General features: G+C 43.1%; 1 non-coding gene across 1 annotated transcript; it reads right to left on the bottom strand.

The window, feature by feature from the left end:
* Window positions 1–13,358: 13,358 nt before the first annotated feature.
* On the bottom strand, window positions 13,359–13,466 carry LOC123392237. The gene has a single exon (XR_006606953.1). It is a non-coding gene; the product is annotated as a U6 spliceosomal RNA (small nuclear RNA).
* Window positions 13,467–14,854: the final 1,388 nt, after the last annotated feature.

Here is a 14,854-nt window from a genome sequence, read left to right as displayed (position 1 = left end):
TGAGTAGAGCAGAAAATGTATCAAGATGGGTTTTCCGCTGCAGCCATTGTACACAGTGCAAAGATGAACAAAGTCTTGGATGAGGTCAGATATGGGAAGCAAGAAACAAGTTTGATGGTCAAGTTCAAGAGGGTTGGTGGGAAGCAAGCACTGGGCACCATGCAAATGGTCTTCCACAGAGGACAGACTAGATGATGTGAACAGCAATATGCAGAACAATGGGGCAGATTTCTTGTACTGGTTTATGTGTAGGATCTCAGTGCTGAGAATGTAGGAAAGCAGGGGTGGTAGAAGTCATAGTCCGTTGTTTGTTTTTAAAGATTTATTTATTTATTTTAGGGAGGGTGTGGGGGTTGGGGGAGAAGAGAAGCAGAGGGAGAGAGAGAGAATCCCAACCAGACTCCCTGCCTAGCTCAAAGCCTGAGGTGGGGCTTGATCTCATCACCCTGAGATCATAACCAGAGTCAAAATCAAGAATCAGAGGCTTCACTGACTGAGCCACCCAGGGGCCCTAGAAGTCATAGTTTTGATGGAACAAGGTGGTACATGAAATTGTTTGTTAATTCTGCAGTGGGTAGGAAGAGGCACCAGAAAGAAGTAGAAGAATGTAAATGCTCTTCAAATAGTCAATATTCTGTGGAGAGGAGAGGGTAGATGGGTAAATGTGGACTTGGATGAATTGAGACAGAGTCCCCCAAGCCAGAAGGGAAAAAAAAAAAAAAGTACTTGGATTGTAAATCAAGCATCTGGACTGTTAGGGTGGGGTGGGCCAGGATAAATTGGCAAGCTGTCAGATGTACATAGAGTAAACTTTGTGTCTCCTCTCCCTCTTGCAGAAGTCACTACCACGGTAAAAAGAGTAGAAAGCACTGCCTCCTGCCACACCCCGGACAATCTTTAATTGACTCTGAATAGGGAGAGAGCAGCTTCTATTTCTAAGCTGCTGAGACCTTACTCAGCACCACATGTGGATCCTTTGATTAGGAGGGAAGTGGTCCATACACATACCAGTCTCTGTATGTCTAAAATCTCTGTGTGTATATATACAGAGTACTTGACAACCGTTTCTCAGTATTGGCCAGGACTCAATATCATACACCGTGACCGGGAACTTCCCAGACCAGAGCACCATGTGTATGGGAATCATTGCTTTCCGCTATCAAGAGTCATGTAAAATGCTGGACATTAACCCATAACAGAAGGAAATACCTTTCTTTTTTTTTTTTTTTTTTTAAAGATTTTATTTATTTATTTGACAGAGAGAGATCACAAGTAGGCAGAGAGGCAGGCAGAGAGAGAGAGAGAGAGGAGGAAGCAGGCTCCCTGCTGAGCAGAGAGCCCGATGCGGGACTCGATCCCAGGACCCTGAGATCATGACCTGAGCCGAAGGCAGCGGCTTAACCCACTGAGCCACCCAGGCGCCCCGGAAATACCTTTCTTGAAAGTGGAGAAATCAGTATAACTTGGGTTAGGGTGCAGAGATTCAGAACTGGATGCGGGAACATGACCCTTAGCAGTGGGGTACCAGAAAAGGGGGAACAAAAATCTCAGACCCTGGCAATAGTGAACCTGGGGAGAAGGGGACAGTCTGAGGTATCGAGTTCAAAGTGGTGCATGGAGAGCTAGAACCAGATTAGAATGGAAGTGGGGACCAGGAAGATTCCCTGAGGCCATGGTATGCAGAGAAAGGAGCTTATTATTCAGACCTGTGGGCTGGTCCAAGCACAGCATCGAGACATGTTTAGAAAGAATGCCACTGACTGAAGTCCTTACCCAAGCCCTCCAAATCAAAAAAAGCTTTGAGGCTTGGAAAGCAAACCTTTATATATATATATATAAAGGTGTATGATATTGAGTCCTGGCCAATACTGAGAAACGGTTGTCAAGTACTCTGTATATATACACACAGAGATTTTAGACATACAGAGACTGGTATGTGTATATATATATATATACAGAGATTTTATTTATTTATTTGAGAGAGAGAGAACGTGTGCACAAGCAGGGGGAGGATCAGAAGGACGTACTCCCTGCTAAGCAGGGAGGCCAAGGTGGGGCTCGATTCCAGGACACTGAGGTCATGACCTGAGCCAAAGTTGGACACTTAAATGACCTCACCACCCAGACGCCCTCAAAAACTTTTTAAGAAACCATTCTAAGGGCGCCAGGGTGGCTCAGTTGGTCGGGCATCTGCCTTGGGCTCAGATCATGATCCCGGAATCCCGGGATCAAATCCCACATAGTGGTCCCTCTTTGATGGGGATCCTGCTTCTACCTCTTCCTCTGCCTGCTGCTCTCCCTGCTTATGCTCCCTCGCTGTTAAATAAATAAATAAAATCTTTAAAAAACCCCAAACCATAAAACAAACAAAAAAACCATCCTGAGAGATCTCATTAGAAAGATATGGAGAATCATATCAGAAACATTTTAATTTATTTTAGGAAAAAACAGGACAAATTGTATGTTTCTGTACAATGTAGTTCTAATTCCAGAATGTAACTTCACCAACAGCAAATCTTTGTGTGCTGTTTATAAGGTTCCAAGTAAATAAATCCCTCCAGAATGATCATTATAATACAGACCTGGCCAAGATATCTGAGTCAAAATCCAGGTTTCCAGAGTAGTCAAATCAAATAAACAGTCCCCTTGCAGATTCTTTCAAAAAGGTTTTTTAAAAGTTATTTTAAAGAGTTTTTGTTTCATTTTGTTTTGTTTTTGGAGGGGTATGCCCCTCTCCACCTATGTAACACCAAAATAACATGCAAGCAAGATAATCCCTTGGTTCCTTGTATGTAGGAGAATTAATCATGAGCGGTTCTGCTTTTGTGTGGACATACACCCGAGGAAGGAAAGCCATCAAGGACCAGGGGGAAGGCAGCTCAGTGGATATATCAATGTCTCCCTGATGAGAAGAGAAACAGGACTGCACTAGGAGAGGGAGGTGCAGTGGTTCTGAGAGATGGGGTGAGGGTATTGGCCTTCTTTCAACATTGCTAGAGCACACACTAGCAATGGTATTTCTTTTCTTTTTTAATATTTTATTTATTTATTTGACAGACAGAGATCACAAGTAGGCAGAGAGAGAGGAAGGGAAACAGGCTCCCCGCTGAGCAGAGAGCCCAATGTGGGGATCGATCCCAGGACCCTGAGATCATGACCTGAGCCGAAGGCAGAGGCTTTAACCCATTGAGCCACCCAGACAACCCCAGCAACAGTATTTCATTTCTGAAGTTCTACCCGTTCTGGAATTCCAGCAAAGTTTCCCTGCAGATCACTGGGCGTTCCTGGACTCCACAGGGCTGACTAGAGAGGCACACTGGACCGGCATGCTGGACCCCAGCCTGTTGTTTGCCTCATAGATAATTTAGCAAACTACTTAAAAATGTAAGAAATTATAAAATTTTATAAAAATTATTTTGAGTTCTGATTTAATGTATTCAAATATATACTTTTTTTTTTCTTTTGGCCTTACATACTAGTCTTAGAAATGAAAACTCAGCTGAAGCTTCAACTAGTTGATTCTTTGGCGTTTGGAGAAGTCATGATTCAGGGGCTCCTGGGTGGCTCGTTTGGTTGAGCATCTGATTTCCGCTTGGGTCATGGTTCCAGGGTCCCGGGATGGAGCCCCGAATTGGGCTCCCTGCTCAGTGGGGAGCCTGCTTCTCCCTCTCCCTCTGCCCTCCGCCCCTCACCCCTTTACCCCTGGCTCGTGGTCTCTCTCTCATCTCAGTCATCATTCAGACAGAAGAGAAAGGCCCTTGCTCCACACCACTCACCCCAACACAGCCAAGGCCGCTCCCAGGCTGAGGGCTCCTGCGGTCACTTTTCTAGGCTCTAACTGAAGACAAGATGTGCTGCCCGGTGGAAAAGGGGCAACACCATACTTTGGCACATCTGCCCTTTTAGAATGTTCCCCAAACGTTAACAGCTGCAGCTGGGCCTGCCAAGGGATGCTTTAGAGACACAAAAAGCCTTTCATTACAGTCCTCAATGCTATCTGTGATGTTCGGGTTCTTCTGTTGCTACTGTTATTCTTGAAGGTTGCTTTTTGTTTGGAGCGCCAGTGAAAACGTGGGGATATCTTTTCTTTAGTTCAAAGTTATTTTGTGCACATGGACAGTGGTACATAAGTACACTAAGCCTAGCTTTGGCACACACCACCTTCCAGATGGGATGAGAACACCTGGGCTATTCAGTACAGCCCCACATTTTTAATAAGTGACATACACTGTCTTATATTTTAGCGTTATACCCTTCCGACTTCAAATCTTCCTCCTTCTTTAAATGTGAAGATTTTCTTTAATTCTATTTCTTAATGAAAAAAAAGATAAACTATTAGGGAGATAAAAAGTTTAGCGTTTTTGAGTGCATGCTTCGGGGATATTGACTTATTCACTTTGGACCCCTTGGTGATAAAAATGAAAAAGGATATCAAGCCAACTTGGAAGTTAGCAGGGTTTTTTCCCTCTTAGGCTTCTGTGCAATTAATTAGGACAACAGGGAAGCCTTTCATGAAAGTGGTATCTTCAGGCTTACCTTCATGTTCTTTTATCTTAATATAACACGTTGGTTTGTAATTTCTTTTTTCCCCCCTTTCAGTCGTGTAAGTTAGCAGCCAATCAAAAGGCAAAGAGAATTTCTAATATTAAGATTATAATGATTTTCACATGATAAATCACATTCCTAATTTCAAAGTATAGCTTTATTCAGGAAAAAAAAAAGTCACTGTATAAGCTTCCCTCTTCAAACCACAGTTAGTATTATAATTAATCTCTCTGACTTTAATCTATCATTAAATAGTATTGAGTCCCCGATGGGGTCTTAGCAGTGTGCTACGTGTGATTCTTCTTTGGAGCCTGATAGAAATCAAGGATCTGTCAACAAGGGTCTTGTTAACTAGTGGGAGAAAGCAAGTGGACGTGTGTGAAAGCATCTATTTTTTTTTTTTAAGATTTTATTTATTTATTTGAGAGACAGCGAGCGAGCATGAGAAGGGAGAAGGTCAGAGGGAGAAGCAGACTACCCATGGAGCTTGGAGCCCAATGTGGGACTGGATCCCTGGATTCTGGGATCATGACCTAAGCCGAAGGCAGTTGCCCAACCAGCTGAGCCACCCAGGCACCCCAGTGTGAAAGCATCCATTACCAAGCTGGCATTCAGGACTGTAGTGGAGGCTGTGTATGTCCTTCTTCAGCCTTACGGCTCTCATTTCCCCCCAAGCCTCGGAACACCAATGACCCACAGCCTTCAGCAAGGTCTTCTCACAGAACTGCCCTCAGCTGAACACCACCAACACCTCCAAGGTCATTCTCCCTCCCTGAAAGCAGGCTTCATCCAGACTGATTAATTAGGGAGAGGGTTCTAGAGGCCCCAGTCCCTTGGCTTGAGTCAGGATCACTCCGAAGGACCATCCCTACTCCTCAGCATCCTGTAGGATCACCTGAACATGTTGCCATTACGTCATTCCTTCCTCTGGCCAACACTATGTCCTTCACCCCGTAGATACTGACCCTCCCACCATGGCACTTGCCACGACATCTCCCAATATCCTTTCTGCAGGCAATCTGTCTCAGTCTGATTTCTGGGGGGACCAGTCACAAGCAGCTTCAAAAGCTGATATAATAAAATCAGGAGGCTCAGGTTTTGGTCTTGTGCCCATCACGGAGAGGAGTCACCTCTCTGAGCTTCCTTTGAAAGGAAGGGTTGCACTGTGTCTCCAAATTAACATATCTCTAGAAGTCCAAGATTACTGTCACAGTAAGCGCTCAATCTTGACTGTTCTAAAAATTATAATATCAGTTGAAAATGTAGAACTAAAAATCAATAGCTAAGAATCACTTTCCTAATCCACTTGCTAATTGGTTTGGCAATACAAAATAGATGTTCCCCCCAGTATTCATTTGTCACCAGATGATACTCTAATAAATAATTTTTTTTAAAAGATTTATTTATTTATTTGAGAGAGAGAGCACCAACTGGAGGAGGGGCATTAGGAGAGAGAAGATCTCAAGCAGCTCACGCTGAGCAGAGACTGCTGGGGGTTCTCCATCTCAGGACCCTGTGATCATGACCCAAGCTGAAACCAAGAGTCGGACATTCCACTGCCTGAGCCATCCAGGTGCCCCCCCTTGTCAACCATTTCTTTCTTTCTTTTTTAAAGATTTTATTTATTTGTCAGAGAGAGAGAAGAAGCACGGAGAGCTGCAGGCAGAGCAGGCAGAGGCAGAGAGAGTGAAGCAGGCTCCCCGCTGAGCAAGAAGCTGGACGTGGGACTCGGTCCCAGAACCCTGGGATCATGACCTGAGCCGAAGGCAGATACTTAACCGACTGAGCCACCCAGGCATCCCTTGTCAACCATTTCTATGCCGAGTTTCATTCCACAGTTTTCATCTCCTTTCTTCTCTGTCCAGGTTTGCTGGAGTAGAGATACATCCATTCAAATATCTCCTCTCCTTCTAGAACCAGACCAATGAGTGCAGAGAACCTTGGCAGAATCCGTCTATAGCCGTCATGTATTTCAGAAGCAAGCAATGTTGTGTTAGTATTCTTAAATGGTCAATTTAAGGAATTTTAAGGAAAAGGGACTCCTTTAAAACAATTTAATAAAGATAATGGGGAAAGAATTAGCATGAATTTATTCAATTAAATGTATCTACCTCATTAAGGTATGTGACTTCGCTACTTAGAGTCCCATGTCCTCTGTGTGTTGTTTAATCCTCTCAGGTTGCTGTTTTGATGTAGATATTCAAGTCATTGCAGTCCCTGTACTTACATTAACGGTCCTTCTTGGTAGGTGCCTTGGGAGAACTTACACTCTCTCTGAAGGAGGCACAGCGTCCGTTCCTGCCACTAGCTTCAGGACATTCTCCACCTTAGGATAAATGGTTTTTTTTAAATGAGTTCACTTTGGCTCTCTGTTTTCCCCTTCCTTTCTTGGCCCTTCCCTCCCGTGTACACTTTGCCCTGCATCTCCTGTGTAAAGACAGTCTCTGTGCCTGCAGTTGACTGTGTCACTGTCACAGCCTCCAGCTCTCTTCCTGTCTGCTGGATTCACACCTTGCTTGCCCCAGTGCTGCCCAACTCACTCTCCCCAGTGCCCGTCTAGGCATTCAAGCTGCTGCCTCCTGGCGGTGGGGTGGGGGGGTGCATGTGGAGGTGTTCCGAGATGGGGCGTCGTCCGGTGAGTGTGGTGCAGTGGGGAGGTGAGGTAAGATGTGGGATGGGGAAGGGTGGGGAGGTGTGAGGAGATGTTTTAAGATGGGGTGTGGTGGGGAAGTGAGGTAAGACGAGAGATGGGGAGGTGTGAGCAGGTATGCCGAAGTGTGGGGAGGTGTTATGAGTTGAGGTGTGGTATGGTGAGATATGGGGACGTAAGCTGAGGTGTGCCAGGGTGTGGTGAGCTGTGTTTCTATTTTTTTCTAAACTGACTCCGTGCACAGTCAGAGGAATGATAACCTGCACAGAAAAATTTATCACTGGCCAAAAAAGGCCTAGCTTTCTGGCAATACTGTCTGGTTATTGGTTGACCCTGGAAAGCAAACACATTCTGTATGTAATCTATGTCCCTAACATAGGAAAGCGGCCTGGATCACTTGCCACCTGATGTGTAGACCACCAGGAGCACTCTGCTTTTCATCTATTCCTACCCAGGAGGGGTGTGGAGACTTTTCTTAAAAGCTTTTAGAGGGAATCTTTGGAAAAGGTTTTCTAAAATGGCTACATGAAGAGAAAGTAAAGACACTTAAAAACTGACATCAAGGGGCTCCTGGGTGGTTCAGTGGGTTAAGCCTCTGCCTTCAGCTCAGGTCATGATCCTGGGGTCCTGGGATCAAGCCCCGCATCAGGCTCTCTGCTCAGCGGGGAGCCTGCTTCCCCATATCTCTCTGCTTCCCTCTCTGCCTACTTGTGATCTCTCCCTCTCTGTCAAATAAATAAAATCTTAAAAAAAAAAAACAAAAAACAAACCCAAAACTGACATCAAGCTCTACCTAGCTCCTAAGCTTGTTTCCACCTCAGGTTTCCTCATTCATGGTCACTGTCTACCTTACTCACTTCCCACCGCCTGACTCCCAATCCTACACTGCTTTATGATTTGTATGTCAAAAGACCAAAATGAGTTTTTAAATTTTTAAACATTTTGAAAAGACTTGAGCTTTTTAGAGCAGTTTTAGGTTCACAGGGAAATGGGGGGGGGTACAGAGATTTCCCATATATCCCATATACACCCAGGTTCCCCCATCATCAACATCCCTCACTAGAGTAGTACATTTGTTACACCTGATGAACCTACATTAAGTCATCATTTTCACCGAAAATCCTTAGTTTCCCTAAAGGTTCACTCTTGGTTTTGCATATTATGTATTGTATGGGTTTGGACAAATGTAGACAACATTACAGTATTATTCAGAGTCTTCCCTGGCTTAAAAATCCTCTGTATTCTGCCTGTTCATCCTTCCCTTCTCTCCTTCCCTCAGCCACCAGCAACCACTGATCATTTTACTACTGTCTCCACAGTTTTGCCTTTTCCACAATGTCAGAGAGTTGGAATCACACAGAACGTAGCCTTCTCAGACTGGCTTCTTTCACTTGATGATGTGCACTTAAGATCCCTCCACATCTTTTCATGACTTCACAGCTCATTTCTTTTTAGTGCTGAAAAATAGTCCATTCTCCAGCTGTAACACAGTTAATTTATTCGCCTACTTCCTGAAGGCCGTCCTGGCTACTTCCAAGTTTGGGCAATTATAAACAAAGCCATTGTCAATAGCCATGTTCAGGTTTTTGCATGGACTTAAGTCTGCAACTCCTTTGAATAAGAGACCAATATGCCAAATTGCTGGATTGTATGGCAAGAGTATGTTTATTTTTGTAAGAAAGCGCCAAACTGTCTTCCAAAGTAATTAGACCATTTTGCGTTCCTGCCTGTAATGAATAAAAGCCACTGTTGTTCCACATCTTTGCCCACATTTGGTGTTAGCGGTTTAGACTGTGACCATTCTAATAGCTGTGTGGTGGTGTCTCATTGTTTTACTTTGCATTACATTTAATTTTTAAATCATTTCTCTTCCTAGTTTCTCCATAAATACGTTTTATTTTGCAAAACAAAAAGACTTTGAAAGAATCTTTAAGATGATTGAATAAAAGGTGATGTTTGATGGTTGAAAGCCTGACTCAACACTGGAACAGTACGTATTTATTAACTGTTGAACCACGTAACATCCATCAAGTACTTTGGTATCTGGACCTTAGGCTTTGTCTTCATGCCAAGGCCTGACATTGACCTAGGTAGCCTCCCTCTCAATATAGTCGACCTACTAGCACCCTAAGCTCACAGTTCAGATAAGGTTATCAAGCTAGTCAATTTTATGCTCAAATCTAGCTCTGTTCCTGTTCGCTGTATGACCTTAGGCAATTGTCTCCCCTAGAGCCTTCAAAGTCTTACCGCTTCACTAAAAGAAAAAAAAAAAAAAGCATTGTGGGTCCACTGCCTGGACCAGTCCGGTCATAACTCCAGTCTGATCTTTGCCCTCGGGACCAGCTGATCAGCATATATGGTGCAGATTAGCAGAGCTACAGATTTATGACCTCCAACCACAGACAGATCCTCCACAATGCTGTGCAGTCATCCTATGGGTCTTTCAATCATCCCCTCCACCCTAACTTTCTCAGTGATGCTTCCAAACCTTTACCACTCTCTTCATGACCCCTTCCCACAAACCATCATTAGATGGGGACTCTCTCAATCTTTCACCCTCCCCTCCACCCAACTAGAGACCTATTTTCACTTACACTGATCATTTCCTCCTTCCATCTCACTTGAGACACATTTCGATACCTAATCAAAGCTACCAGCCTGGATGCCATCCTTTCTTATTTTCTTTGATGCTTTCATCTTCTCACTTACACGTTCTGTATTGTAACCTCAACCCTCTTCTCTCTACTGTTCTCTTCTCTTCATCTATGAATGTGCTCAAGCTTTTTGTCTTTAAAGAGAAAGAAAGGCCTCTATCTTCTACACCAATATTTCTCTTTTCATTCACAGACAACCTTCTTCAAGGATCACTTTGTGAAGCCATCATGCCTTCTTTACTACCCTCCCCATCCACTACTTTACCCATTTGCATTTGGCTTCCATTCCCACTTGAAGAGTGAAGCTACCTCAACAGAAGGCAAGGGTGACCTCCATATACCACCCCATCCATTATGGAATTCTTAGACTTTGATACACATGCCATCTGTGTGGTCATTGATCACTGGCCACACCTCCTTCTCAAGTTCCCTCTTCTTTGGCACCTGTGATGTCACACTCTGCTGGTTCCTGACCTACCTCGGTTGATTTCTTCTCAGTCTTCACTCTCTAACCATTATATGTTTATAGTCTCTTGGGCTCTGCCCTCACCTTTTCTCTTCATTTCATTCTCACTTTTGTATGGTGATCCCATCCAACTCATAGAGCTAATTTCACTCATAATCCGATGATTTCCTAAAGTATTTGCCTAGATATCCCAGACATCCCAGAGCTCTTCTGAGCCCTATGACAACAGCTCCCTTTTGCACATTTCCCTTGGGAGGCCACACAGATGTATCAAATTCTGCATGTCCTACTTTAAAATCTTCATCCCCACACCCAACCCTACCCCATACCACCTCCTTCTGGGCTCTTGTCTTATTGGGCCATACCACAGAAGCCAGAAATTCAAGTATCTTTTTTAGCTCCTCATTCAAATCCTCTCTTTTCTTCTATTCTCAATTAGCAAAATCCTATTCCATTTGTTTCCTAAATCTCTTGACTTTGTCTCTTTCTCTTCAGTCCCTCAACTACTGCTCCATCATCTCTAATCTGGACCTATGTACCTGACTCCTGCCTTATCCTTTCCAATCTATCCTTTATAATGCTGCTAGCAGCTCCCTTTCCTTGTGTTTTTTTTTTTTAATTAACATAGTTCCCTCTCCTTGTTAAGGTAACTTTCTAAATAGCATATTAATCTTTGGTTTAGAGTCTTTAAGTGAGAGGAACATGGCAAGAGGATAATAAAGTTACATAAATTAATTTAATAATTCTATTTTAACCTATAATCTCTATGTTAAATTTATAATAAAAAATTTAAACATTTTATTAATTTTTTAAGATTTTATTTATTTGTTTGACAGAGAGAGAGAAAGAGCACAAGTAGGGGGAATGGCAGAGGGAGAAGCAGGCTCCCTGCAGAACTCAATCCTGGGACCCTGGGATCATGACCAGAGCCAAAGGCAGATGCTTAGCCAACTAAGCCACCCAGACATCCTTATTGAAGTATAGTTGCTACAATGCTACATTACTTTCAGGTGTATTAAATTTATAATTTTAAAGCATCAGGACACTTATTAGAGGAATGTGCAGGACTTCCATTCTAGATCCTCTTTTTCAGAATCAGACAAGATGACAGCATTCAAGAACTTGGTTTTTATGGCTAAAATCAAAACCACAAGGAAGAACATGTGTTGGCAGGGTTGTGGAGAAAACGGAACCCTTGTGCACCGTTGGTGGGAATGCAAACTGGTGTAGCCACCATGGAAAACAATATGGAGTTTCCTCAAAAAGTTAAAAATAGAACTATCCTATGATCCAGTAACTGTATGACTGGGTATTTGCTCAAAAAGTACAAAAACACTAATTCAAAAGGATATATGCACCCCTCTGTTTATTGGAGCACTATCTATAATAACCAAATTATGGAAGGAGCCCAAATAGCCATGGATAGATGAATGGATAAAGCGGATGCGATATATATACAATGGCCATAAGAAGGAATGAAATCTTGCCCTTTGTAACAACATGGATGGAGCAAGAGAGTCTAATGCTCAGTGAAATAAGTCAGAGACAGACAAATATCCTATGATTTCACTCACATGTAGAATTTAAGAAACAAAACAAAGGACAAAAGAGAGAGAGAGGGGAACAGACTCTTAACTGATGGTTACCAAGGGGAGGTGAGTGGGGGGTTGGGGGAAATAAAAAATGAAAAGGATTTAAGGAGTATGCTTTCGATGAGCACCAGGTGATGTATGGAATTTACTTTATTATACACCTGAAACTAATACAACATTATGTTAGCTACACTGGAATTAAAATTAAAAAGTTAAAAAAAAAGAAGTTGGTTTTTAATGGTTTCCAGTTGCCAGTTTGGTAAGATGCCCACTATCAATCTATGAAATTTAGTGCTCAAATCAAATAATATGTTTATTTCATTTATGCAAAATTTTAAAGATATCCCCATATTGCAGGGGGATAAAAGGGAATCAGTTTGTCAGTATTTTGATTAAGATGGTATCAAGGTTCCTCTTACTTCTGGATCCGATGCGAGAGAGCTGGGTTTGTAACTGGAATGCCAGGAAACAGAGTGGAGGGCGGAGCAGCAGATTTTTTATTTACTGGTTTCTTTTTTTTTTTTTCTTTTTTTTTTTTTAAAGATTTTATTTATTTTATTTGACAGAGAGAGAGATCACAAGTAGGCAGAGAGGCAGGCACAGACAGAGGGGGAAGCAGGCTCCCTGCTGAGCAGAGAGCCCGATGCGGGGCTCAATCCCAGGACACCGAGATCATGACCTGAGCCGAAGGCAGCGGCTTAATCCACTGAGCCACCCAGGCGCCCCTATTTACTGGTTTCTTTCTCACTGTTCCAATTCTTAGGTCTAGGGAGAGAAGGAAACTGGCAGCAGAAATACTTGAATCCATGCTTATCCTATATATATATATATGTCTGTGACATTTCTTCCTAGGGCCAGTAACAGTTTTCCTTCCTTAGGAACAAAGACACGTGGGAAAGAAACTACAAAAGGAAACATGATCAGGAACAACAAAATGACGCTGGGGGGCGGCGTGCCAGATGGATGGCATGCTCCACGGTGAAGCTGGTCAGGCCCTGGTTTCTCCGATCAACGTTTGCCCTATCCCCAAGTGCCCATTACACAGGTGGAGGGTGGAGGCAGTGAGGTAGAAAGCTTCCCTACTCTGTGCAAAGGAGATGAACATACCTGTCTGTTCTCAGGGGCCTCTCAGGGCCCTCTGAGGGGCACCACAATCTCGCCATCAAGAATGGAGGTAGACAGGGACACCTGGGTGGCTCAGTCAGTTAAGTGTCTGCCTTGGGCTCAGGTCAAGATTTCAGGCTCATGGGATTGAGCCCCATATCAGACTCCCCCCTCAGTGGGGAACTGCTTCTCTCTCTCTCTGCCACACCCCCAGATTGTGCTCTCTGTCTGTCAAATAAATAAATAAATAAAATCTTTAAAAAATGGAGGTAGACAGATAAGAGCGAGAAGTACCTGGGTGTCTCACACACACACACACACACACACACACACACACACACATTATATTTAATATAGAACCCGTCACGAATTCACTTGTCATCCTTGTGCCAGGGGCCCGGCTAATCTTCTCCGTATTGTTCCAATTTTAGTATATGTGCTGCCAAAACGACCACTATATATATTTTCCCCTTTTTTATTGAGATATAACTGACATGCAACATTATAGTATTATTTTCAGATGTACAACATAATGACTCAATATTTGTATATATTAGGAAACTATCACCATAGTAAGTCTAGTAAATATCCATCACCACACATAGTTACAAGTATTTTTTCTTGGAGAGAGCTTTTAAGCTCTACTCTCTCAGCCACTTTTGCATATATAATACAGTGCCATTAACTATAGTCACCATGCCTCTCTTTTTAATCGGTATATTTGTAATGCATTTTGATATCTGATATGACCATTATCTCCTCTTTACTTTTTTAAAAGCCATATTATCTTTAATTTTAACCCTACTCTTCCTCTTTTTAAGATTTTATTTAGAGAGAGTGCACGAGCAGGGATGGGGCAGAGGGAGAGGCAGAAAGAAAAATCTCAAGCAGACCCCATGCTGAGCTCAGAGCCTTACGCCACGCTCCATCCCACAATTCTGAGATCGTGACCTGAGCTGAGGTCAAAAGTCAGAATCAACCAACTGAGCCACTCAGGCACCTGAAACCTACTCCTGCTTTTCAAAATGTCTATTATTCTCACGTATTCATGCCAAATAAAATGAAATCTTAGGTCACTAAAGAGAAGAAGGATCAAGGAAGAATGGACATTTAGAATTTCTTTTTATTTCATTTTCTAGAAGTAAGACTTAAAGCCATCTTGAAATTTCTGAATGGCTAACTGTAGAGGTTAGGACTGACTCTGGAAGCCACGATTTCCTGACTTTGAATCCCAGCTCTACCGCTCACAAGCTGGGTTGGCTTGGATAAGTTTCTTAACCTCTCTATGTCCTCACAGTAACACATTGGGATAATATTAGAATACCTACTACAGGCTTGTTGTGAAGATTGAACAAGTGAATACACAAATCTCTTGGACAGTGCCTGGCAGGTAGGAAGTTCTTAGTAAATGCTGACTCCTAGTAACGCCTCCCTAGAACATATATACCACAAGAACAAAAATTTCTCTTGTAGCCACTACCCCATCCCCAGCATTTAGAAAACAGCAATAAATGTTTGCAGTTCAGTTCAGTGAAGTTCAACAAATATTTATGAATATTTATGACAGGCCTGACAGGTACCAGAGATCCAGTGATGAGTAAGAATTGGTCCCTGGCCTAGAGAGGTGAAGACAGATAGGAGGATAGTGTAGCTCAAATACTCTACTTCCACTGAAAGCTTTCCTGATGCCCCAGTATGGGTGGGGCCCGTTCTGCAACCCTGTGCAAACTTTTGTCCTGTTCTTAGCAGGTGGTAATTTGTCTGTCTCCTCCCACTGACTAGACTGAGCAATCCGAGGTCGGGTGAGTGGATCCCAGCGCCAGGGCCATAGCACCCAGCCCGG

The sequence above is a fragment of the Mustela putorius genome, unplaced genomic scaffold (genome assembly GCF_011764305.1).
Source record: "Mustela putorius furo isolate JIRA1106 unplaced genomic scaffold, ASM1176430v1.1 tig00000461_pilon_pilon_pilon, whole genome shotgun sequence".
Taxonomy (NCBI): Eukaryota; Metazoa; Chordata; class Mammalia; order Carnivora; family Mustelidae; genus Mustela; species Mustela putorius.
Note: the sequence above shows the minus strand (reverse complement) of the source record. Positions and strands in the feature narration are given on the sequence as shown.